Genomic DNA, 25,589 nt, shown 5'->3' with positions numbered 1-25,589 from the left:
GAAAAAGTATCTCAGTAGTTCTAATGTTGGCCTTTTGAATTATAATGAGAACATGATAGACCTTATCTCATTAAAACCTCAGTACAACTCTGCACACTCTTGTATGAATAGTCCCACGAAAAGTTTAAAGTTGCATAGGAAAGCATATTAATCAAAGATCTAATCTCTCGCCTTATGTCACAAACCAATCCCCACACATTTGCAATGGGAACTGAGAAAAATTAGTAGTATACTTTATTATAAATGTTGTGTATTTCCTCAGTACCCAGCACCATTCCTAAACACCAGTTCTCAGTTTACATACACCTTGCTTTGTTTTCTCTGTAACAGTCAAACTTCTGCAGACATACATTTTCATGGATGTACACTGTGAGGTTTATGAAGATACAGACTTCTAGGTGTATAAAATTGGAGGTCATAGACACTCAAGTTATGGTTGTCACTTAAGAATGACCTATGAGTTGCTGTGGCCTTCAAGTGAGATACTATAATCTGCAGCAGGAGTAGCCTGTTAGAGAAACTTCGTCATTCTACAGATTCAAGTGTGATATATCCTCTCAAAAAGAAAAAAAAAAAAAAAAAAAGCGGGAGGAGGGTGCCTAAATAACTCCTAAAAATCAGCCGGTGTGCAACTTGATCACAGCCTCCATGGAAAGGATGTGCGGTTGTTGTGGTCACTAGATGGCGCCCTTGAATGAGAATTTGTTTTCATTCCGTTTTTCACAGATAATCGCACCCTATTTGTTATTTTTCATCACTCATTTTACAATGATAGAATTAAGAGGAGGACCACCTTCATTTGTAGTCTATGCAGAGCAGCACATATATACCTGCCTTTGCATCACATAGTTTGTGATACTTTTTGGATCCTCTGACATGAAAGCCAGTATGTAGATATAGCCTTCTGGAATATATGAAACAGTGAAGTACCTGATGTTAGATGAGAAGGCTGTATAAATATAACAAAATTTAAATAACAAGATGCGACGAGATTTTAAAAAGCAAATTTCTTATTAACTTTGTAAATCTGAATCTTCTATTCAAAATTTAATCTGTCATCTACATGAGGTATTCATTGTTCCTTTGTTATCTTTGTGTAGTAGATAGTATTTAAATTATTGTGTTCCTTGAGAAGAATGGGCTGAACACCTGCACGTTTCAGTCAAAACAATCAGTTTGTTCTCAATTATTCCTGACTCACTTGTAGAGAGTCATTTACAGCTCTCAACTTGAAACAGGCATATTTTCACATAAGAGGACATCTGGCAGGCAAAAGATTCTCTGCTTATAACCAATCTCAGAAACCATTATCAATATACTGTTACCTTTCAGCCTCTCAACAGTATTGTGAGCATTTACAGAGGTCTTGGCAGTGCATACATCCCATCTGCATCAGTAAGACAAAGGATGATTGGCCAGAAGAAAGGAAATCTTACCAAGAGATTAAGAACAGATAAACATACTCCCTCTTGTGTGTTTTTCTTATCTCACAAAAAAAAAAAAAAGTTCATTTTAACACCAGCTTGGATAATAGAATTTGTCAAAACAATAGGGGCATTCAGGATGGTAAGACTCATCTTCTGGAAGGATTCCAAGTTGGGGCTACTTTGATAATTTGTTTCCACTGAGCCCTTCAGCAGGAGGGTTTCTTGTCTCTGTCACAGGTAGCTGGAAGCCTGGTAGAAACTTGTTCTTTAATTAGCCATTTTTTTCCCAATGGTTTGCATTTCAGCAAAGTCTACAAATACTGATTTAAATATCCAGAAAACCTGGATGTTTTTTGTGTCTGACGGAAAAAATATGGAGTTAGGGACTTGTATAGAAACTTTTATCTCCTTTTATTCCTTTGGAAACAAATTATGAATACAGTATTAGTAAACTGAGTATTCCCAACATACAAATTTATGATGATTGAGTTTCACAAGACTCTTTAATTCAATTTAACATTGTGAAGCTTTAACTGATGTAAAAATGTGTTTGAGTATTTCCTGCATCCTCTTCCTACTATGGAAGTATGGGCAGTGTGACAGTAATAACCTCCATAAGTAAGGGAAAGTGTAGACTGTGTAATTACAAACGCAAGCAGGGTTTGGAACTGGTAGTACATCATCATGTGGCGGTATTTGTGAAGTGCTTACCAGTTATTTGAAACATGTTGACAGTCTTAGCAAAAACTCTCCAGGGAAGAGAAGCAAAAGAACTAACTTGATATATTTAGTTTGCCAGTTGTGGGGGTTATCCATATGTGGGTTCATTGCAAATAACAGTATCAAAGAGTTCTTGGGTCTATAACTGGTGAGAGGTCTCTAAGGGGTGGTTTTCTGAGTCAATGGTCAGGTTAACCAGAACCTGCATTCCTGACGTTGCAATTATTGTTGCCAAAGCAGCAGTTCAGCGAACATCTCCTGCATTGACATGTCCTTTGGATTTCCACAGCTGTTTCAGCTGGCTAGAGAGGCCGTGTTCAGGAATCCCTTAGATCCCTTGTCTTTGTGGGAGAGGTCTCTTTGACATGACTTCTCTCCTCATGTTTGGTAGCATGTTTTTTGGATAGACATTTACTGCAGAAAAGTCAAATTCAGACAATTGTAATACCATGAGAAAATTTAGAAACAAAGCTTGTTACATGTCAGGTTGGAAAAGTTTTGTACATGATTTGAATAACTACATTTGCCATTGTGACTACTAAACTTATTTGACTGTATTCGCTAATTTTTCTACTTCTTCGCTATATTGCTACACCTTAAGGTTGCAGTGACTCACAGATTTATGAAAGAACTACAAGAATTCCTCCACAAGAACACGCTTCTCTTGTAGATCTGATTTCAATATTCCAGCTCTAACGTATTGAAGCACTTTGTCTTCCATCCTTTTTCCATTTTACTTCAAAAGTGCAATTACTGTAGCAATAACAGTATGAGCTGGTATCAGGGTGGAACAATTGAGATTTTTCTGAGAGATTCCTTTTTCCCGCTTTTGTACCCTACTATATTTCATCATGAAGTGATCTTAATGAAGATCGTTTTAATCTTGATGAAGAGCATCTGTCCATGATGGTTTCAGAATTCCACACTTAATCAGGTTATGTGCTAATCTGTGTTCCTTCTGAGACACATTCAAATAATGAAGAAATTATATGGCACTCCTTAGATATCAGAAGAGCCGTGTTATTTAAAGGTTGAGGCCTTCCTTCCCTAAATTGTTAGTACTGTTGAGGGACTAAAAAATTTGTCTCTCTGAATAACGCTTTACTGTGAATTATCTGGCTCTGAACCAATTCAGAACTTTTCTTCCCAAAAGTGTTACACGCTGCATGGCATTCACAGGGAAACACAAGGACGAGCGACTGGGAAAAGGGAAAGTTTACCACCTTGTTTATCCTCTGAGTTTCTTTGGGGTGTGTTGACCCTTTATGTATTCTACTTCCTGCATCACTTCCACTCTCATCTATTTTTTTTTTTTTGTTTCTAGAATGTCAGAATGTAGAGGTTTTTTTTTTTTTTTTTTTTTTTTTTTCCCCCTCTGCAGGGTACCTATTTTGTATTGAGAAAGAAAATTAAAGATAGACTGTATATTTTGCACTAAATGAAGCACTACACATCCTCATTCTTGGTGTAAAATAAAAATAGATTCAAAAATTGACACTCTGATGGATAGACAATACATATATATAGCATGTTGAAACTGTGTGTATTCTCTTATAGAATGCCTTGCCGCTGTGGAGATACACTTAAGACATTTTTTTTTCCAATGCTTTCTTGAGTGAACAATCTATCAAAACCTTGCTAGAAAAAGGCCATATCTTTAAAAGTTTTCATTATGTTCTTAGCTGTATTAAATCAGTGGTATTAAAAGAATGGATTTATGCACTCTGGTACCTGAACAAAGCAATCCATAATGGCATGGTTTCCTGTGTTGAAAGAATTGCAAATTATTGTTAACAGTGTAAAATATTAAGTATGAGTCAGCTTGTATTTCTCTTTGCTATCAAGTTCCTGAAGGACATAAGATGTTTAGATCTTGTCACACTCAGAGGCAAAGTCTCACCTAATCTGGAAAAGAGCAAGATAAAAAAAGAGGAAATAGACCCATAAGGAGCAAAGCTCTTTGGGATTTTCAGGGAATCTCTTGAAAACAGAGTGAATGGTTGTCCTTGGGGGAAAGAGTGCAAATAATGAGGTGTCATTAATTTTTCTTAATTGCCAACAGTACAGGTGACAACTAGAAGCGATAAATTGTTTTGTCTTGAAAACACCCTTTAAAAGCTGTTTTAGATGCTGTTATGTTAATACCATAACAGGTAAGCAAAAAATTAGCGTGCTTATATATGAATCTGTTCATCTTGTCTAGTTTAAAGCACTGAGAAATCAAGTCTAATTTTTTTCAAGTGAGCAGGTAATTCTCTGACTTTTTAACAGAAGAAAGTCTGTCCCACATGCTTTATGTTATGATAAAATAAGTGAAGAGTGATTTTAAACTCTATTTTTGTGACACATGGGCTGTAACAGTACAGGCTATGATTATTATTATTTTTTTTAATGGACCATCTGTTCATGTGCTGTTGCTTAATCATGAGAAAAAGCATAGAAATAGAGAAAAGTTAAAAATATCTGAAGGCAACTGAAGAAGAGTCTTGGACTCCAGCTTGGAAAGTGGCATGTGAAAAATACAAGCTTTTAACTGACTTTTAGGCTGCATTAACATTAGTGTAATAGGGAAGCATAACAAGAATAGCTCTGGAGAGCTAAATAGTTGCTAATAAGGATATTTTGGGGAATTAATGCTTCTTTTTTTAAAAAAAAATCTTATTCTTTGTCTCTTTTAAGAGAGAGAGCAAAAACACAAAAGCAACTTTTCTAATGTTTACAGTGTGCTATATGTTGCAAGAACTTGGAATTGAAGGTACTCACTGTATTTGAAACTTGCACTAAAAAACTTTCAAGGAATTTTCAGTGTTATTTCTAATTTAATCAGAGAATTTTCCAGAGAATTATAGAATATCTCAAGTTAGAAGGGTTCTATAAGGATCATCAAGTCCACGTCCCTTCCTGCCGGAGTCCCTAACACTAAGCCGAATGACTACGAGTGTTGTCCGGGTTCTTCTGGTGCTGTGAGCTCTTCCTTGGGGAGCCTGTTCTGGTGACCAACCACCTTCTCAGTGAAGAACCTTTTCCTCATGTCCAGTCTGAACTTCATCTGTTGCAGATTGATTCAATTTTGTGAATGTTCAGTTAGGTTCTTAAATCTTCTGTTTCATTCCAGAAAATTATTTGATAAAGGAATATTTTTTTTTTCTTGTTACATGTTTTTTTCTCCTTTTCCTCTCACTACTCTATTTCCACTCAAAGCAGGGAGATTAAAAAAACCCAAACAAACAAACAACAAACACACAAAAAACCCCCTCAAACCAAAACAAAAAAAACCCACCCCAAACCAAAAAACAAAACACCAAGGTATTTTTAAAGAACATTTTTCTATATTATTTCAGTAATATTATGAGAGAACAGCCAGGTACTCAGAAATTATGGACCATAAAATCTGGTTTTCTGTAGGACCTCTATAGTCTTTGTATTTATGGAATGTATGCTGTGTTTACACAAGACAAACTTGATGTGAAAAAGTAGATGGCACTTCATTGTTCCATACTCCAGTCAGGTAAGTCAATCAGTGGTAGTTGGGACTTCTGTGTTGTTTGCTCTAGAAACTGTGAGAGTGTGTATTGAATGAAGTGAGATAAGAAAATAAATAGTGATATTGTAGATTAAAGGGGTTATATGTGACCTCAAAAATGATGTTTCTTGATTGCTCTGCCACTGTGTTTCTGCTTTTTACTGGCCCAGTTGCTTCAGGCAAAGCTTTTGCAACTATCTGCTCGTTTCTTATTTTCTGGGTTATCTTCCTTCTGATCCTAAATGCTAAGTAGTTAGAAATGCAGATGAAGTCACTGGAAATTGCAGCTAATCTCTTGGGGGTGATCACTGCATCTCACACTTTGTGTGGTGTGAAGAGCTCACAAATAAGAATGCTGTTAAGTCGGATCTGTGGAATCAAAACACCATTGGTTAGGAATCTGGGAAGGGTATTTTTCTGAAATAGCCACAAAAGTAGTGGAGAATGAATATCTAACTTTTCAGAAAAAAATTGAAATGTAAGCGTAATTTACACTTTGAATTACAAATGTCACAAAACATTTACAGGCCTGTTCATTAACATAGGAGCTATTATTATTTTACTTTTGAGAGAAAATATAAAGATCAAATCTGTAAAAGTTAGTCTTTGCTATGTTTACAATGCATTGTGCCAGAGATAACATGATTTTACAGAACTATTTCTGTAGTCCGTTAGGCTGTAGTATTGCTATTTCATAATCCCTGTTACTACAATAGGTTGTTTAGTTCATGCACACCATGTTTAGTCAATAAACAAACATGCAGAGCCTGTGGAAAGTTCATTTTCCAGAGGTTTTGGAAAAATCTAATTAGATGGGATAATGTAGTGTTACGGTAATGCAAAAGCTAGAGTATAAAATACATGCACTTGTAATCTGAGCACTGCCCAGACTGCTTTGTGTTAAATGTTTGCTGTTGGAAATTACTTGCATTAAAAATGCAGCAGTCCTTTGTGATGAAGGAAAACTCTTTGAATGATGCTGTTCTTGTTACGATTTTACTTAACAAAGTCTTGAAAAAATTTAATTTCATAACTTAGAATGTTCAAGACTCTTTGTTTTCATGTAATATTACCAGTGCAGTGGTCTGAGAAGTAGAAGAGAGATGTACTTGTTCCAGATTTCACTTGGCTGCTTTGAACAGACTCTGCTGGTATTTCAGGATATTTGGATCTTAACAGGTTATGATCTTAATTTCTTTATGGTTGGGCTTGCAGTCCACTGAGTAAAATTTAAGAAATTAATTTTAGAAAGTAAAGACAGCACAAGGTGTGTTCAGGGCCTGGACCTTTGAGGCTCAGTGACCTTTCTATGTATTCATGTGAAAGTAGCATTTATGCTGATATAATGTACAAATCTCCTACCATCTGCAAAAACAGAAGAGAGAGTTGTCTTTGTGATAGCTCAGTACACCACTAGATTTTTAGTCCTTAAAGCTCTACTAAAATGGTAAATTGTTATGTAGCAGCTCAGGATTTTCCAGAATTATTGGAGCGAAAACTCACTAGCTTTCCAACAGTTTGATAGGAGTTCTGCATTTGTGAGAATGTCATGTTTCCAAGAGGAATATTTGAAGGTTTGATTAGCAGTAATCTAATAGGATTTTTTTTTTAGGCTAGTGTTTCCCTAATGATATAATAAATTCATTTCCTAAGAAAATGAGAAAGACTAATACTTATATAAGAAGGCACTTTTTTTCAGTGGTGTTTAAAATCAAAGCGACTGCCCTTTATCCAAGCCCGAGTCAGGGTCTGCTTCATAAGTCTGCCTTTGTGGAAGACAGGTACATGCAAGCTTCCAAAAAGGGAACAGCAGTTGTATTTTCTTCTACAATACAGAAGAGGGTTATTGGCAGTGATGATAATATATTAAACAGCCTTGGAGCAAGGGCTGAAATTGAGTCACCTTGCTAGATGTAGAGACTTATACATCCATGTACTCCAGTAAATCTGGACTTATTTCTGCTTGAAGAAGAGCTTTCAACAGCAGAAGTACAATATGCCGTCCATCCCTCTGGGTGCTTTCAGACGGGAAGCATTATTTTCATTCTGGATGGAGGTAATCAATATATGTGTCTCTTAGTTGCTCAAAGATGGAAGGAATGGGCAGAATACATTCTGAACATCCTTATTAAACTGAGTTCCAAGAGGACAACAACATTCTTTAATTCAGATCTAAATTTTGTGCAAGACACTATATCTTAGTGCTGACAGTATTAGAGACAATCCTGAACGTGGATGGAGAGGAAGTGACAGACATCTGCAGTGCATTCAGCTGTTGCAAGGAAGTTTTCATGTAACGATTTTGGTTCTAAGTACCTATATTTTCAAATGGCAACGAACCTCAGAAAGTTTTACTTTATAGATATCAACATTTTGCCCTTATTTTTCTTTGTTTCAATAGAAATGATCTGCCAGATCGTTTGAAATAAACTGATTTGCCCTTATGGCCAGTTAAACTTGTTTTTGTACATGCATGTGGAAGATTTATTACAGGTATTTTATGGAATGACACATGATGTAAATTTTCAGAGCAGTATAGGGAAGTTAATGCTGTGTAATGCTCCTCAATTTCAATATGATTTCTGTGCTTAACTCCCATAGGTTTCTTTAGTTATTTCCTCCTGCTTCCCACCTTCCAGCCATGAGAATATTCAGATCATTGCATTCAGAATTGAATTTCTATGTTTCTGAATAGTCACAGAACTTTGAACAGTAAGAGAAGGCTGTGGGGTTATTTGTATGTTGTGTTATCTGGAAAATACTTTGTGTACTCTTTCCATTTATTGCTGCTGTGTATGAGTAGTTCTTCCCTTGGTGTTTAGCCCTTACGCTGGTACTGTGTCTCTCCTCAGTTAAGCTTGAAAGTTCCATTTTACTCTCACCTCGATTTGTATTTAGTGACCTTACAGAACTAATATAATATTAGAAGTACAGAGCCTGCTTTTTCTTCAGCTATTATCTGTAGTTTAAGTAAACTTTTAAAATTTAGATGGGTAAAGGTAAATAATGGTTAACAACCAAATATGGATATAAACATCTATATTTAGATGCTGGTAATTGAGCATAACCACGCTGATGCTGTCTTAAACAGTGTGTCTAGAATGTTTTGTGTGCAACTATTGGGAACATATAACTGTCAGGAAAACCTACATCAAGAGTAAGGCTGCAGAGTGTTGAGTAAGGTATTTTTTTTTTTGTTTTAAGTACTTAAACTTCCAAGAAAATATTTGGAAGTACTGCATAAGCAAAATCCGAATGTGTTAAAACTTATCTTTAATTCTAACTTTTAAAGTATTGTTTGTTGTGAGTAAATCATTACAAAGTAGTTGGTAACTATCCAATAAGCTATGGTAACCGAGAGAATTTCCAAGAACTGAGTTTGAAAGCTATTCTGTAGTAGAATAAATTCTGTAGCATTGATATTTTCCAAAAAATAAATAAAGTTTATGAGATTCAGGGCTCCTTCCTGTAGACAGCAAAGGGAACCAACATGATAAGTAAATTTTTGAACCATATTCAGGTCTATTTTCTCAGGAAAATAAACCAACAAACAACAACATAAAAACAAACCTCAAACCCTCATTAACTTGATAATTTCTTATTTTGTGAAAGTCATTGATTAATTTTAAAAAATCCCCATAAATTGGTACTTATTCTGTGTATAGGGATTGTTCTATATGCATACAACATCTGCAGAGAACATCAGGGTGTAGCAGAAGAACTAAAGGGGGGCCTTTCAGGGTGATGCACTTCTTCCGGTGAACACAGGGTACTGGTCATGACTGCACCACAGGACCCCTACAAGCCTTTCCGTGGTAAGTTTACTATAGCGAATGAATTATTTGTCAGTTACAGTCATATTTATGTTTGTGATCACAAAACTAACTATTTGTGCATGTGTCTTGGAATATTTTTTTTCCTAATTTTTCAGTTAAATTTTCTTTATCATTACATTTCAGTTTCTCTGTTTAACTTTTGTTTGAAGAGGTTGGATAATGATATGAGCTACAAATCAATTAGGGCTCTTTTTTCTTTTTTCTGTCTTGCAGATACTTATCATCTGGTAGGAAATGCATTGCGTAACAGAAGGGTCAGAAAAAGAAACTGATGATCCCAGCTTGAAAGAATAAATTGAGGCAGGTAACGATGTGGTTCCTTGGCTTCTCATTTTTCCCATTTGATATGAATACTATAGAGTAGCTGTGTCTTAGAATGTTGCATGATATATATTAATGAAGCAAAGTACTGAATCATAGACCTTTTACCTGCTTGTTTTGAAAAAAAATAAAGTATCCTTGTACTATTCTTTCTCTTAGATCACCCCTGTGATGAGATCATCCAGCATACCACTATTTTCCTCCTAGAAAACCCGGACAACAGGAGAATCAGAAGAAGCCTGCAAAAAAAGAATTACGTTGGACTCATTTTTTCTTTAGATCTATTTCTTCATGTTGTAAACTGTTAAAAGAAAATACTGTCATCCATAATGCAATGAGATGAAGAGCTTACAATAAACGTATATAAAATGTAGTTATTTTTAAGTTTTTTTTTTTTATTACAAATCCAAAGAAAACTTTGGCCTTAAGTTTTCGTAAAACGATATGCTTCCAAAACTGCGCTTACAGAGTTATGGTATGGAGGACTTGAACAATGAAAGAGACAAGTGCACATAAGAAATCTAAATTATAAAGATGTTTTATTGTTGGTATGTTTGCTACTAAATGATATATCCATTGCCTCTTTGCCTCTAAATATAGTGAAGATAATGTAAGATACCTTGTGGTATATTTTTCCATTCTGTTATGCATAACAGACTTATGTATGATTTCATCTGCAATGACTTTTTTTCAGAGTGATTTAATTGATTAGTATTACACTTATGCTGATGTAAATAAGGACAGAGCCAAACCATTGGTTCATCAAGACCTACTGACCACTGAAGTTCAGCCTTGAAATTCAGTCTTCTGAGTAATGACACAGAACAATATCCAAATAGAAAATGAATCATGTATGCAAAGGGAGCTGTTAACATGCTGAATAATGACTATGGACCTGTTACTGAAGAGATTTCTGTTAGGTAAGAGCTGATGCCAAGAATTTTTGACATTTGTGGGATAAGTCCATCAATTGGCAGGATATGTGAAGAAGTGATTTTGGAAATGCAGGTTATGTGGTAAGACATGGGGGCCTAGAAAATCTGCTAGACTCTACTGGAAGAGTCCATAGAGAGCTGTAAATAACTAGATAGTATTTAACCAAGAAGCAATGGAGTAAGTAAACTATGAAATAAATTGTTTCTGTAATATGTCAACAGAGTTATGTAGTTGGCAAGCTTCCACCAGGTAACTTCTTATACTGTCTAGGTTTCAGTTCTTACTCTACACAGTTTCTGTCTTCTTTGTACAGTTAGCTACATCTTCTAGTTTTTAACCCTTAAACTATTTGTAACTCTTTGTTTTGAAGTATCTTGTGCCAAAATATCTTATATACAGGCTTTGTAATCTGTTGTCAGCAGAGCCTGGGTAGTAGTTGTAAACAGCCTACAGCTATATTTAAATTAAGGAAAACCTATCAATTCATAGAGTTGCTAGGTAAATTACTGGATTTTTTTCTTTTGTGTGTGTCATTTAGTGACAGTATCATGCATTCTGTATTCACTGAGACCTTCTAAACGCACAGTAAGTAGCCAGTTAAAAATATGGACCGTACATGAATGGTGTTTATACCTAGACTGGAGAATTGGCATGTTCCATCAGTAGTATTCGCTTAAATAAGTGTCAGAAATATAAGATTCAGGCTCCCTAGTGATTTACAGAAGGCTTAGACCAAATTCCCCACAAGGTAGTTTGGGAAGGCATAGAAAGTAAACTACTGTGTTTGAAAGAATTGTTAGGACTGACCTTGTCTAATCCCATAAAAACTCAAGTAATAGACGTAAAATAAATGTGAAATGCAACATCTCAGGCAACATTATGATAGAGTTGTAAGAAACAAACCTGAGAGAACTGACTAAATCAGGTTGCTCTGTTCGACTCTCTAGTGTGAAGGTAGTATGAAAAATAATAGTGTGACTCATGGAATCCCTAAAGAGAAGTGTCAGCATTAACAGATGCTGAACTCCTAACAGAGAAGTATCAGAAGAAAAATAGATGGATTGAATAATGGATAAAGCCTAAATGTATTCAAGCAATGTATTGCAGCCTCAGAGTATAGAAATTTTATGTTAACGTGATAATCAATGAGTTAATAATGTTAAAGTTTGTTCTAATAACTAGTCTGAAGACTAAATGGTGAAAGAAAATTATTTCATCCCCTAAAATATAGTGATCTCCATAGTAGAGACCTGGCAACAAGTCACTTGTTTAGCACATTTCTCTGCCATTTCAAAGAGTTTTACAAATACATCATTACTATGGTGGCAAGATATACTATATTTTGAAATTAATTTGTGAATACAGGGCAGAAAAAGGGTGATTCTCCTTCATTATCGTACGTATGATAGTCTGTGTGTCAGTGCACAGACAAAAGTTTGCTCTATTTTCTTTTCTGAGTTTTTAGGTCACAGAATATTATAAAAAGAAATCGCTTGGTATATGCTTATCTACAAATTTTTATTGCTAATTTTATCAACAATGTTGATGCCAAAGTGATAATGCATTTCTTGGGTAAGGATTAAGTAGAGATCAGGAATTTTTCAGATTCGCTTTTCCTGTTGTGGCTAGGGATTCTCAGCAACAGACTGTGTTTTCTAAAGATAATTGCTCTTTTAAAGTCACAATATACAAATGCAAATCTCCATAGTAACACTGTAGATTCTTCTGCCAACCTGTGCTCTTGCAAATTTGCTTGTCAAACTGAAGGTAGCTTCACAGTTGTAAAAAAGTCTTTGTTGTGAAGTTAGAATGTAGAAATAAGACCAAGAATTTTACTGGCTGCTTTACTTATAGTAAGTGTGTTGCATAACCTTTCTCATTTATGCTGCAGGTATTTTAAGTGCTTGGCTCATTTGTGGGGTGTAAAAAGTCTTCTGAAAGGGAATTTAAGCTAGTAGTTGTACTACATAGCTTATGTTTAGTTTAAGACAAATATGCTGGAGAAACAGCTTATTGGCTGAGACAACTTTAACATTGATTCTGTTAGTATAATGAGAAGTGTGTTTGTATTCTGTTCACTAATGAGATGATTAACATCTACATAACATGGGATTTACTAATAAAATGACCTGTGCAATTGAATTAAAACAGTATAAAAAGAATTGCTCCAGCTCAGAAATATTTTCATAAATAATGAGTTAGAAATGTTCATCCAACTTGTGGAAGTAAATAACCTGAATCAGCTATCATGTAAAGGCATATATCACTATTAATACCACGATTCTGTGATTAAGTTAGATTTTATATTGGCCAGTAATCCTATAATGACTTGCTTACTTTGTCAGTTCAGAATGAATCTCAGCTTAGTGATAAGGGGAAACCATCTAAGGAATCCTTTGCAATGTCATAAAGACCTGTAGAGGAGGTTCCTGCTGCTCTCCACAGCCACATATGAGAGCAAGAAATGGAACAAAATGGAGAGATGTTGCAGAGGGATTAATGTGGCACAGCTCAGCTCACCACGGTGCCAGCCTTACCCAACCCCACTGGGAAGCAATGTGGCACTTCCCCTCTGCAGCTCAGGGGCCATTGACCCGAAGAGAAGCACTGTGTGTGCTTCCCTGGGCTCAGAAGGAGGCAGCAGTGTGAATTCTAAAAACTGTGGGTCCTGATTACTGCTGGCATAGCAAGTATCCCTAATGGATTTCTCTGTAAGTTAGTTGTCTTCTATTGTCTGATAAAGGAAGAGTTCTTAAGTGGGACTTAGGGGTCTGTGCAATCATTAACCTGCTCCATGTGCAACATTGAATGACAATTCTGACCTACCCTCACGCCATAAAGTGAGAAGTAGATGAAATGCATGATCAAAATGCTGTTGGCATGGCTCAGTGACAGGATCTACCTGCTTATGTATAGGAAATGTCTGTGTTTTTACTCACGAAATGGGTGTGCATTTAGGCATATGGACTATGCGATATGCAGTGATGGGCTGCAGGTTTCTCAGGAAAAATGTAGCAGTGTGTCAGCTGGTGTAACTGTCCAGTAGGCAGAAGAGGCTGTGGGCTGAATAAATCGTTCTGGTTTCCCACATATGGATGGAGATTTACCACGTTCGATGATTAAAAATGCTAATTTTGTGTGACAACTGGCATTCTGATACTGATGTCTATATTTCAGATAGTGGGAAACTTATTCAGGTGTCCATGTAGATGTCTATTCAATAATGCAGCCGATCAATATGTGCAAATTGTGCAAGGGGGAAGGTATGTGCTATTGGTGTGTAGTAAACTGAGGGGAAAATGATTTCAGATTACTAAATAATGTTGTAGCTGGATTTAGTTAATGTTACACAGTGATCTGATATTCAGAAAACATTTTTGTCTCAATTTATAGATCAATCTTATTGAACTGGACTAGGTAGGCAGTAGATCTAGCTTTCTGAAACTTACATTTGACAAGCCATCTTAATTTCTTTGTGTTTTTTTTCAACCGTTTTTATAAACTGTAATATTTTGCCTTAAAATTCTCTGTACTTAGGTGATGGTGCTGTTCTTGTAGTCATTTTGGTATGAATCGTTCACATTTTACTCTAAGTCTATACTGTGCTTGAAAAGTCTACTTTTAGACCAATTGGTTCATTTTTGGTCTGGATCTGTTATAGCTAATTGCACATTAGTAAATTACATTGTTGCAATTATTTACCTTGTGGACAAATACTTTGCATTTTAGGAAGCTGGATATTTAGGCATAAAACATTGCAGTGGTGAGAGTAATAAAACATACTAGCTTGTGCAAATTGTGCTTTCAAATGATTCTTTTTTTAAGGTGGTTGTAAGAAGAGGTATAGTTTTAATGGACACAAGGGTTTAATTAACCACAGAACTCAATTTAAAATTTCAGTTTGTGTACTGCAGAAGATATCCAGTACTTTTTAGGAAGTGTCTGAACCGCAGCCCAAAAGGGTTGATGGCATCTTGTCTATACGTACTGTATTAGCCTTAGACTGGGCAAGTTAAGCTCTGTCTCTGCTGAGGAACTGTGAATCATCTGCTCTAAACCTAAAAGCCTTCAGGGAAGGATTCAGAATATGAAGTTGCCCCTCTCCTGTGACAATGATTTTTGCCTCAGCCCCTTATTGAAACTTGAAGAGGAAATTTCCTTTGCTTGTTCAGCTCTGTTTTCCTCCCCTAATCATGAGAGGAACAGGAAGGTGAATGGGACCTGTCAAGAGAAAGGAGTGACGGTGAGAGAAAGCTGCTACTTCTAAGCTGTGAACTAAGTCCTTGCAGTACCTCTGGGCTGGGTGTGCACATTAATTACATTGTCCTGTGCTCCACATAAGAGAGAAAATGAGATTGTTTGAAGAAGGGTGGCCTGGGGAATAGCAGATGGCATGAAACCTGTGCTCTTGTATGTTACGGTCTTTCAATTCCCTCCTACCAAAGGATCTCCTGAAACAAGTGTCACTCTGAGAAGCCTTGAGCTGACTCTGCCATTATTTTGAAACAAAAGTGACATAAAATGTTTTAAATACCAGTAATTCCAAGGTTTTGAGTTTGAAAATATAGAAGTAGAAATCAGATAAGATATAGCATGTATTTTTTTTTTCTTGGTATATTAAAGCACTCTTATTTGTTGAAATTATACCTGTTGTCTTCAGTCCTGCAAATACGGTTCCAAAAGCTACCCAAGCAAAACAAACCCCACAGCTTTACTGACTAAAGTTTAGTGCCTAAAAATGTGAAAAATGGAAAGCATTAGATAGCTTTGGTTTGACATTGCTCTTTGTAACATGTTGGGATTTTTTTAAATACATGTGGTAATGTGTTATGTACAGAATTTGGTATCCTACATCATAATGCAGTCTTTCACCATTTGTCTGTTTTAGAGTCTTAACCTGTTTACATCATGATATGGATTCCTGAAGTTCTGAAAGTTCTCCTTTAGAGTCTGATTTTAGTCACAACAGATAATACCAGTATTTTCAGTGGAGATTCTTTTGGTTTTTACATCTCTAGAGAAAACTGAGCCTTTAGATATTGATAATATCTCTGCATTCAGCATTTATTGTAAGTACTGATACACAGCAACACAGTTTGTAATCTGTGCCTTAGCCCCTGGGCTATAAGATATTCCTGTTCGGCATATAGTTACACAAAAGATGCAGTCTCTAAACTGTAAAGAAGTGGTGTCTTGCTGTTTATATTGTATTTCCCTGAGATAAGGAAAAGGAGTAAAACTTTTTGTTTTCTTTAAAAAGAAAAAAATCTGGTATGCAACGTGGCATAATTTTGGAAAGAAGCTATCAGATATTTTCATCTCTGTCATAATTTTAATGCAGATAAGGATCTGTAGCATCTTTTATGCAGTGAGAAAACATTTTATTTTCTGATCATATTTTCAGTTCAAGGATGGTTATTTCCTGATGAAAGGGGAGACTGAAAGATGAAACTTGAGATGGATTCAAGTTACCAAGCAACCCTTTGTTTCCCAGGCAATGGAAAAAGAATTGGAGCAGGTGCTCAGTGGATTTTTTAAAAATGCTTTTAATTATTGTGAGCTGATGTATGAACTCCAGTTTAACAGGCTTTTGACAGACTTCATAGAATGATAGATATTCAACTGGATGATAATTACTTGTGCAGGTTATTTACTGTGTGACTTGGATGGTTCTTTTCTGTAGTTCTGGTAGCGCACAGTCCGGGTAGCAACATGATGAAACTAGTTTTTATGGATGACACTGGTGTTATTTGCTTCGCTACAGTATTCTTGTATACAATGATGTACATCTCACGTACAGAATATTTTGCAATATGAGTTCCTAATGATGTATTCAAACCCTTCTGCAGAATATAAGTTTCAGAGAGAAAAGAGTGTTCTGTGTTCTGAAATTTTGGTGCGTCACAAATGATAGCTATAAAATTGGTGGGTTTGGTTTAGCTTCTGGCAGATCCGAAAATGGGATTTTTTTTTTTTTTTTAAAGGTCAATGCAAAATATTTTATTTTTTTATTGTCTTTTTTTTTAATTATTATTTTTTTTCTTTTATGTGGTGTGGTGATTCTTTTCTTTTCTAAGAGTAAAGTTTACTTTTAGGTTAAGCATGATTATTTAAATTTGAGTGTTGCATTCTAATTGTTCTGAAAAAAATCAAAGGCAATGGAATATAAAAGCTATTTCAAATATATTTTCACAAACATGTAATTTACCTCTTTGAAAAATTTTGATTGCGTTAGACTTCTAAAGGATTTTAATTATAATTTAACAAAATACATTTATATTTTTTCAGTGTTGCTTGCAAGCTTTTTCTTAAAAAGCCCTAAACACCCACTGCCCCCCAAAAGAAACCCAAAGACCCAAATTGTGTGAAAACTTGTCCATCTCTAATCCAGAATTAGGTTAGTGCTCTCACATCACTCTCTGTCCTATATTAGCAAAACCTAACAGATATATAGAATTTCTATTAATCAATGGTTCTTTTTACTACTGTCATCCATACAAATATGTAAAAGTATTTATTTCAAAATAATATTATATTGCATACTGAAATTGTATGTAGTGGAAAAAACTAATCAAAGAATATGAACGTTTAAATGACATATTGTTAAAAACTCCCAACTTTTTTGGATATAGTGCTTGGGCAGTCCCTTTTATGCATTAATTTGATCCAGCAATCCAACACTTTTACCTGAACATATGTTAATTATCTGGGAATGTAGGGATGAAATTTGTTTGAATATCTAGGGGAGATAATTTTGTTAATTTACATTCTGTTTTGTGACAAGATGATAACTGTAATCTTTATAATTGTTATAAAATAATGATATCTGTTGCTTCATCTGCCATTATCTCCAAGTTCTCTGTAGGGCTGCTCTCAATCTATTAGTTCCATTCCCCAGCCTGTATTGATATTGGGAGTTGCCCTGCCCCAGGTGCAGGACCTTGCACTTGGCCTTGTTCAGCTTCTTGAGGCTGAGATAGGCCCACTCCTCCAGCCTGCCCAAGTCCTTCTGGATGCCATCCTGGCGCTCAAGCATTACCAGCTGTGCCACTTGGCTTGGTGTCATCCAAAAACTTGCTGAGGGTGCACTCAATCGCACTGCCTCTCATTGATCAAGATATTAAATTGTATTGGTCCAATATGGACCGCTGAGGGACACCACAAATAGCACCACAAAACTTTGTTTGCCTTTCAAAAAACCCCTGCTATACCAAAGAGCCAAGGAACTTACACAGTTGAAGTCTTATTAGTTCTGATGTTTGTTGGCTTTGCTGATTAAGACCTGATGTTTAAACACTAAATAGGCTAAACCAGCACTAATTTTAAATGCATGTAAGTAAAACATACCCATATTTAGAAAAGCGCTTCCTGGAGAATTAGGGAACTGAAAATCAAAACCATAAATTATTTTTGCCAGGGATTCCACTGAGCTAGTGTGAAAAGAGACAGTAAGGAATACTCTAAAAGGTAAGCTAGAAAGATAGAGCAGTATGTCTATTAATAACAAGTATGGATATCAGTAGATACAACTATGAAACTATGCTTTTCAAAATTAAAAAAGCCCTATGCTTGTCAGTTTAAAGCGTTGTTGTAGAATGGGGATGTGCATCTCATTGATCTCATTGGTTGGCTTGGGCTGTTTGTAGTGATACTCTGATCAAAAATTGATGTTTTATCAATGCGAGGTTTATAAAAGTCATTTCTACAAAACTAGTGAAGAGCATGTTTGAAGGTCAGTGTACATTAGCACCAGCTAATACATTGTTCAGTAAGCTTAGATCTGTCCAGCAAATGTGTGAAATATGATACTTTGGGCTCTTGGTAGTTGAGTTTGACTTTCTTTTTGGCAGTGTTATTTTACTTCCATTTAAGAAGTAACATTTAAATTGGTCTTTCACCTGCATTTGGTCTGAAGAGCACAGATGCAGACTAGAAATTTCAAAAATCACTGGGTATGTGCACAGGGTGGAAGGTGGAGAAATCACTAAAATGGATATTACCCTTTGTCGTTTTGCTTTTCTAGAACAGAACTCTTACATTTCAGCTTAAGGAAACTAACAGGTATTGGTTATTTGATTATGCGAAGAACTGTTGGAAAACTGTTTTCCTGTACTTATACAAACTGACCCATAGAAATACCACAAGCACTATATGCTGGCACTGCTTGTAATATCCTGTCTCAGGACTGTACATGCTTTAAAATTATTTAAAAAAAAAAAAAAAAAGAAAAAAGAGAGAGCAGCTGGCACACAGCAGCGTCTCTGTGTGTTCTGGATCTTGGGATTGTATTTGGTAATCTTTGCTGTGACTTTACCCTTCTAAGCTTTGCCTGAATGCTTCTGATGGCAGGAGCCAGGGAAGTCTACTCTTAGTTATGCCCTAAGGTGGAATTCCATTATTACTCCATGGTTGTTATTGTGTTACACTTAGTATAAAACTAATGTGATATTTCTTTCATTTTCAACCTTATTTAAAAAATTCTGTGTGTGTGTGTGTGTGTGTGTGTGTGTGTGTGTGTGTGTGTGTGTGTGTGTGTGTGTGTGTGTGTTCAAGCTTCTAAAGAGGAAGGAAGGAGTGATCAGTTTTGGAGGGTGGAAATAAATGTTTACAATCATGGATTTGTTGGATAAGGATTTTTTTAAACACTACGGGTTCCATAAAGGGTTTGTTAGTATAAGGATTTTACAATATTAGAATTTGAAGACAGGATTTTTTAAAAAAAATAGTCTTTTAAAATAAAACCCCACATCCAAATACAAATGCTTAAGAATCTTGGTTTATAACTCCCGACTATGTTTCATGCATGTGTCCTAATGTAAATGAAGTTACTCCTTGTAGTGCAGCTGGGTTATTAATAAATGTCAAGCATTCAATTTTTTAAAAATTGTTATATTTTTCCATGCAGTTCCTAAGCTTCATATGCTCTGCAAAGAGACAGTATTTTAGCCAGGATGTTTCCAAAGCACATATGCTTTGCAGAAGTGTAAGCGGCCATTGGAACTTTTATTTTCTGATCCTAATTCACTACCCTTGAAAATGAATATATGGGTTTCTTTTACTTGCATGCACTCAGGAGTTTTGTTCTGGGTTTTGAAATAAAGTTAGGATGGGGAAAAGAAAGAAAACTAGTTATCATAGTTTGTTTTGCTGAATATACTTGTGGAGCAAAAACATTTCCCTTTGGAGAAGTAATCTTGGTAAAAGGAAAATAGATTAATGATGTTGGAAAAAGAAGATCCTCTAGACATTTTGTTCCTTCTACAAAGAAAAGAAATAAATTTTCAAGAATTCTGGTGAAAGTAGATTTTCAGTAGCTCCTTTCAGGAAACATTCTATGTGCTTTCAATTAGAAACTAAATTGTCCCACATGCATTTCAAGCTCCATACACAAATCGCCTTTTCACTTGAAACTTTTTATATGTGATCTCTTGCCAGAGGACAGTCTTCCAGTAGGACAACATATGTGGTTGTTTAAGGTGTTTTTGACATAGAAGTCAAAGAAAAGCTGAGTTTCTTAATGCTCAGATTATTTTTACTTATAGTCTGTCTTTAGGCATATTGCTAAAATGTATCTTAAGCCCTTCTTCTATGCATGAATTCAGGAATAAAATAATTGTAAATAAATATTTTGGCTAGTGGTTCAATATGGTAATTTTAATCTGGTGTAAAAACTCCTCCCTGTTCCTTCCTTCTTCACACACCCAATATAGACCACGAGTGGTGTCAGAATTGTCATTCAAGAGTAATACTGAGGCCAATGAGGTTATTGCTGAATTTGTTTGTGGTACTGGACTATTGATCTTGGTTTTATAGTTTGGTGGTCGTGCCTAATTCACACACTTGATTCCTGAGTTCTGTATTCATGAAAACTCGTATTTGACTGTTTATTTGGAAATGCTAAATGGAAAGAAAATTAGACATGCATCTGAGTTTTTTGCTTAGCTGTGAGAACTTAATAAAGTTGAATACACCTAATTTACAAAGTAACTCTCTAGTATAGAACCCACATAGCTATCAGCTCTTTATAGTTTCCTGTAATTTTTCATTTCATATGCTTGTATCCACATCTGCATGTCTTTGAATTATAAAATTTGTTGGGATTTGACAAAATTTCTTTAACAGGTTCTTACAGAGTTCAAATAGCTGTGGTCCCGTGGTAGTAGGTTTTTAAAAGATGACCAATGGCAATGTGATTTTTGGATTCTTTCCTAATAATAGTGGCATGGTGTTTGATTTTGGTTGTGTGGTGTGTGTGGTATTTTTTTATTTTATTATTTTTTTTACATACTGGAGCCAGATGTGGAAATTTTTAGCATAGTCAGTTTGCTTTCCAGCAATATAAAGCGTTTGATCAGGATTTCTTAAATATAATTTCATCTAAATTATTATGAGACCATTTTGGCTTGGGTTAGATGTGAAGGATTAGAGAACAAGAAAGAAGATAAGCTTATATGTTAAGAATAAATTAATTCCTATATGCTACATTGTTGTAGTATTCTGGTTAAATAGAATTTGATCAATCTTTCTAATGGTATTTTTGGCAGAATAAAAAGTACTGTTTAGACACATTAGGTAACTGGCTGTGCTTTTATTTATGTAATTGATTGAAATATTAATATACTGCTGATTTAAATTTTAAAATTCAGACAAGCTGATCAGGTAGATGCAATACCAAGGCTTTCTTTTCCAGGAGAATGGAAGCAATCTGCTTTGAGGTGTTTGAGAGAACTAGCAGCTCCGATAATGTTGCCTACTGTGATTTACACATTTGTACGTTTTACCTAGGAATACAATAAGCTTGATTTACTGACAGAATGGTTTCTTGTGCTTGTTTTTATGCTGCCTTAGGTATAGTTGCTGCCATCTTTGTCTGTCTTTCTTCTTCCAGTGATTATTTGGTTCTGATGTCTGTGTTCCTACTATGTCTTTGTTTTTATAAATCTTGAATTTTGTGTTGAGTTTTTAAAAATATTCTGGTTTATGATTCCATTTTCCTTCTGTTCTTTGATCAGTAGAAGCTTACCAGTTGAAACGCAGGGACTCACTGGCGGTTTCATTATACCGTGTATACATTGCATGTTTTTCTGAAAAAAAAGTCCTTTTCTTTCTAGCACTTTGTGTCCCTATTTTAGGCAGCTTTATCTTAATAGAAGGTAAAACCTTGAACCGCATTAACAACATTAGTGTAGCCTTTTATTTAAGAGCTTCAGCTTGATCTCATCTAATCAGAGCAATGCATGCTCACTAATGTCTCACTAATAAAATACATCAGAAACAGAATAAAAGGGTGACCAGTTTGCAGCACCCCGACTTTCCTGCAGCCAAGTGATGAAGTGTCTTATAATAAAACTGGGATAAAAAGGCAGTTTTGATTGGGTTTTAATTAGTGTTAAGTTCAGACTATGCCACGTAGTGTGGATTTTGAATACCAGTCAATGATAAAATTTTGAAAGGTCTTTGTATTGGCTTCCGAACAAAAGAACTGGACTCATCTTCCACCATTATTTTAGGAAGTATACGATATAAACTGTCTCCTCTTGGGATTTTTTGACCATAAGTTACTGGTAAAATTGCATGCTGAGGTTGCTTTGGAGGCCATCACAAGATGCTAATCTCTGAGAAATGTGTGGGAGGAGAAAGCAATGTCCAGCTTTGGTTTGAGACTTATTTTGGTGTAAAAGTAAAGAATATTAGAGTAAATTTCATCTGAAGAAAAAGATCTGATTATCTATCAATTTTCTGTGGGTATATTAATCACCTTGACAACTAAGTGTCATCATGGAATCCCACATGTGGGCACCTGGTTATGCACAATTATAAGTAATTTGTATGTGCAAAGTGGTTATTGAGAACTACTATGATTTGCAGTGATGAAGATGTCATATAGGGGATATAATGAAAGTGTAATTTCATAAGTGAGTGCATTTCTGAGGAGTTATTAGTATAGACCTTGATCACTGCAGAGATGATGGCACACGTACTTCATCATGGATATAAGTATGAAGAGTTCCATTCCATACAGTTCAGGTTAAAAGAAGCTATACCTGATCTGATTTTTTTTTTTTTTAAAGTAAGTTTTTTATTAGGATCCCTGGGTTTTTTTATTAAAAGAAATCAAAAAGACAAAGCAGACATTGTTCCAAAAGTGATGTAATGGATAAAAATCTGGTTTCCTTAGGCTATGAGGACTTCATGAAATGTTCAGAATATCTCTTGGTTAGTTGTTTGGGCAAATTTGAAACCCTCCAGATGACCTCAGATAGTAAAATAATCAGTATAAGGTATCATGCATATGGAGTGGTAGTATCCTTGAATCAGTACCCTGAATGTATATCCCCAAATCAGGTACCCCCAAAGAAAAAATGCATACATAGAACAACATAAATTCAGGGACTGAGCCTTGTGGGAGTCTCCAAACATTTGAATCTGATTGGAAGAAAACCCCCACAAAATAATAAAGTGGGAGTAATTTTCTGATCTTCTCCAGAATCCTAAAGTCTGCTTCATTTTACCATCAGGGATAGAGAAGAAAAGCTTTTAAGTCAGCCAGCATCAGATTGATTCATAAAGCAAACAGGAAAAGTATTATGAGGCAAGGCTTCATGCTATGATAGACATCTAGGAATACTCATCTTTGGCAGTCTATTCATCTTTGGCTAAGGGGGTGGAAACTCTGGTTTGTCTCCCTGGGTAATGTGTGGAATCCTGTTTATATTCCAACTCAGTTTATGTGGCCTTAGGGAGCAAAGTCTGGTCTTAGAATTAGCTGTAATTTTTGCTGATCAGATAGTGGTATGACTGGCCAACTATTTTTCCATGACTTGTAGGAGAACTATATGACAAATCTATGACATACTCTTATTTTTAAAAACAGTTGTGTAGTGAAGGTACTTGTTTCATCTGAGAGAAACAGCTGGTGGTGATTGAGAGATTCCCTGTACAGGTGATTTGCAAAGTTTTTTTTTGCTTCTGTAATGTGGAGTTAGTTGTATTAAAGCAAACAAGGAAAAAGGACAACTCAGATATACTTTTTCATAAATGCCCAGTGCAAAATTAGGAATTCACTGTTGCCGTATTTTAGAGGTAGTTTAAATACGCATACGTATATCTGCAATGTATTTAATGCAATAGAAATAATGCAAATGTGCTTAACTTTAGGTATGCATATGAACACTTGCACCTAATCTGATTCTTGCAGGAAGTGGTTTATCAAGACAGCAATAAGCTATTTCAGGTCAGAATCTAATTTAACAGTTTATCTAACCATTATGTTTTTGTGCGTTTCTTCTGTGGAGACAGCAGAGTGGACAAAATAGAATAGGCAAGACAGTGAACATCCAGCTCTTTCTTCTTTACATTACCAGGGTTTCTACGAGCTTTGGGCACTGACTTAAGGTATCATTGTTAGCTCTGGTACAAATGGGGTGAACAAACTGCCCATGCCCCAGATGTTTGAGGGCACAGATTGTAAACAACCAGAGAAGTCTGAAAAATAACATCAAACTGGTATGATCCAAATGGTTGTAATTTATCAGCCATCTGACTGTAACTTGGTTTCTTAACTGTAATCCTACAGATCATTAGTACTGATCTATTTCTGCATATATAAAATTTTTTGTCACCTATGGACAGCTTCTTTTATTTTAACTAAAAATGCATGCCAGACCTGACAATTTTGGGATGGGTGTCTTGATATTATGTCCTGTCATATACTACATTTCAAGTTATCTATGTTCAGTTAAATGGAGCACACATGACTAACTTGTCTCTTTCAGTTAATTTAATATATTAGGACACACAATTTTTTTAATGCATTTTATGAACATGTTAATTATTAATACATTTTAGTGAAACAACATGTCCCAAATCACTCCTGCTACTTAGTCTTTAAAGAGCGGTTGTTTCTCAAAGTCATTGATAAGCAATATGATTGTTGTTAAACAGAACAAGAAACAGATTGATAGTTGGTGATACAAAAAATTATGACTTATATTAAGCTTGTGTGTTCTAAGGTAGGCAAGACCCAGAAATGTGCTAGGATAGGCTAAGGGGTAATAAATGTGCACAACCCATAGTTGATTATGTTTTTGATTGTTAGTTTATCAATTGATTGTTGCATCTTGTTCGTTTCACTCAAGAAAAGGGGATTTGAGAGGTGGGAATAAGGATAATTAGGACCCACTTTTTTTTTTTTTTTTTTTTTTTCTTTAATCCACTTTCTCTGAGTTTATGAGGATGAGCTGGGAAAGGCATGATTGGGAGGACACAATAGCTCAGCTGCTGGAGCCAGCTAATGTCTTTGTTGTGAATGAACCTAGTTTTTCAGCCTTCCAGGCATAAATGTATTTTTCATGGTTATGAAGTTAGTTCAGGTACGTATGTGGAGCACTGGGGTAGAAAGAACAGAGAAAGACATTTACCATGGCAGTGCTGTCCTTTAGATGGGAAGGACTCTAAAGGACTAGAAACAGGACTATATCTGTCCTGTTTCACTTTTGTTTTCCAATAAACTGCTCAAATGTTTTGTAGGAGGGTATAAGCATCATCAGATTCTTAAATGGGGATGTTTCTGTACAGCTTTACATTATTCTATGTAGATATAAGAGTTTTTCATTGACATATGTCACACCAAGATAAAAATCCTGTGTTTTATAGAGATTGAGTGCTGCTGCCTTCATGTGTGTGTGTGTGTGTGTGTTTTTTAATAAAGATCAATAAGCATTCTGTCCACTGAATATCTTAACTAATGCATTCTATTTTTCTTTCATTTTTGGATTAAGATGAATAAAATAGTTGGAAAATGTGGAACCTGAAATGTAATTGCTA

The 25,589-nt window shown here is 35.4% G+C and overlaps 1 protein-coding gene across 1 annotated transcript in view; it reads left to right on the top strand.

The window, feature by feature from the left end:
* The window catches only part of ERC2 (ELKS/RAB6-interacting/CAST family member 2), a gene marked incomplete at its 3' end in the record, with an annotated part of 314,399 nt that overhangs the window by 46,998 nt on the left and 241,812 nt on the right, over window positions 1–25,589 (top strand). The window lies entirely within an intron of this gene.

This window comes from Streptopelia decaocto, assembly GCF_964273445.1.
Source record: "Streptopelia decaocto genome assembly, chromosome: 8".
Taxonomy (NCBI): domain Eukaryota; kingdom Metazoa; phylum Chordata; class Aves; order Columbiformes; family Columbidae; genus Streptopelia; species Streptopelia decaocto.
This window is presented reverse-complemented; position numbering and strand designations above follow the sequence as displayed.